This window comes from Ctenocephalides felis, unplaced genomic scaffold (genome assembly GCF_003426905.1).
Source record: "Ctenocephalides felis isolate EL2017-DRISC unplaced genomic scaffold, ASM342690v1 CF-g0.4_SCAFFOLD_03571, whole genome shotgun sequence".
Taxonomy (NCBI): domain Eukaryota; kingdom Metazoa; phylum Arthropoda; class Insecta; order Siphonaptera; family Pulicidae; genus Ctenocephalides; species Ctenocephalides felis.
Genome location: NW_020539725.1, coordinates 36,002,095 through 36,004,271, shown reverse-complemented (window position 1 = coordinate 36,004,271; position 2,177 = coordinate 36,002,095). Strand labels below are relative to the sequence as shown.

At 32.7% G+C, this 2,177-nt stretch overlaps 1 non-coding gene across 1 annotated transcript; it reads left to right on the top strand.

The window, feature by feature from the left end:
- Positions 1-1,775: 1,775 nt before the first annotated feature.
- LOC113387188 lies at positions 1,776-1,988 on the top strand. The gene has a single exon (XR_003368138.1). It is a non-coding gene; the product is annotated as a small nucleolar RNA U3 (small nucleolar RNA).
- Positions 1,989-2,177: the final 189 nt, after the last annotated feature.

The following is a 2,177-nucleotide window of genomic DNA, read 5'->3' as shown; positions in this document are numbered from 1 at the left end:
ATTAATTATCATCTAAATGAGATCAAGCTTTTTATGAGGGTCGTATTACCCGTGTATTTCAAAGCTTCTTAATACTTTGTGATGATGAAATATAAATAAGTGACAAGAAATGTTTGATGCACAATCTTGTTCGTTGAAAACTGATGATTTTTTATTTATAGATTTTTTTGCTCTTCAATTTTAACCATTCACAATAAGTTTTTGAAATATAACATAAATTATTATAACATTTTGTAATTGACTGTTAAACTGTTTATCTTTTTTTTAAACGTTAGAATCATATTAATTTCCAATTTCTACACGATTACAATATTAGTCTAGGCTGTAGTACTACAAAAATAGTTTTTGAATTTTTAAATTAAATAGGTTCAAAATTGTGGGCTAAAATAATGTAGACGAAAAATTTACACAGTTTTCTGCTAATTACAAAGAAATTACTTAGCCGATCGTCGCACAAAACTGACAAACGATAGTTTTTTATCGAGTTACATCAATTGTCTTCGTTTTTGAGGAATTGGTGACGAAAGGTTAGAAATCCGCACGCGTACTTACACACATACTTTTTCGGAAAATCGTATTTTACTTCATATTTAGTTTCATGTTTCATATGACTACCATTTGCATTAGCTAGGTGAATATCAACTAGTGGGGCGCATGGCATCGTGCCTTAAGGCAAATTGCTGGAACTTCCCGTACCAAAAATATTTTTTTTTAAAATGATTAACATTTTTGAAAAAAAATAACTCTGAAAAAATTAGATTTTTGAGAAACTATAAATTTTTGACAAAAGTTTACTTTTTGAAAAAAAAAACTTTTTGAAAAAAAAAATATTTTGAAATATTTTGGAAATTCTGAACTTTTTTCAAAGCAATCGTACTGCTGACAAAATATCGAAGCGCGTAAGCGCCGCGTCGCCGTCTAACGGATGAACATTGGTACGAACCTATAGAAATGTAAACAAAATTTATACTTATTGTTAAAATCTCTATAAAATATCTGATAATTTGATATGCATATGTCTAATGATAATTTTTCACCGCCAAATGGCTTTTTTTTTACTTTTTTTACTAGATCTCCGAAACCGCTAGATCTATTTGATCAGTTCCTCATCTTGTTAATACAAGTAAAATTTTTTGAATTATTCAAATCGGACGCTCCGTTCTCTTAAAAACTGAGATACCGTTTTTGGCACTTTTTGCCCCATATCTTCGGAACGGCTAGACCTGCCTGGCCAAAAACTAATCAGCACGTCTCCTTATCAATACGAATCGAATGTTTTTTGAAGTATTCAAATCGCTTTAACGTGTTCGCACACACACATACACGCACATACACACACACACATACATAGACACACACACACATACATCCATTTTTTCTAAGGTATGCCAAAATGTTCAGAAGGTATTGAAACGTAAAATATATAAACATTTTCATTTTCGATTTTTTTGCGTTACTATAACTTGCCTACGGGAAGTTAATTATTAAGTTTGAAATAAAAATTCAGAAAGCATAATAAACGCTAAATAGAATAAATAATATATTATGAAGTTCCATCATCTCTACTCATTATAGGAACTCGTTTATGTTTATCTAACGCACTTTTCTAACTATAGAATAAATGCGTATGTACGCACAACACTCATTCTATACTCAACAAGAGTAGAAACAGAAGCGGTAGATGTCTCCGTTTGGTATACCTGCGTCACATTACCTGTAATCGCCGCACAAACCTGAAAGCAATTGGCTTGTCTCGGTCGAAACGTCGTTTCAGCAAGATCATACTTCACAGGATCATTTCTGTAGTATGTCTTCACAATCTCTTCACTCAAACGTGGAGTTGATGCGACCTCGACGATGAGTCGTAGCGTCGTACCCTGAGCGTGAGAAAGATGATCGAACTTCATTTGGAGTTTGGTCATCATCGATGACCGTTCGCCAAAATCCCTCGTGGATTTTGGTCATGGGTGTGATGCTTTCTGAGAGGTCCCTTCATATAAAAACAACTTTATCTTTATATTATATTATTATTATCTTGACTGCAATTCCAAAAACGACGGCCAACGTCTTTTGTGTTTTTCTTCTGTTCAAAGAAAGATCTTAAGGGGTATTCTAGTGTAGAGCGATGAATTTTAGGTCATTTTTAAAGTGTCGTAAAAGAAAGCAATGATGTTTTT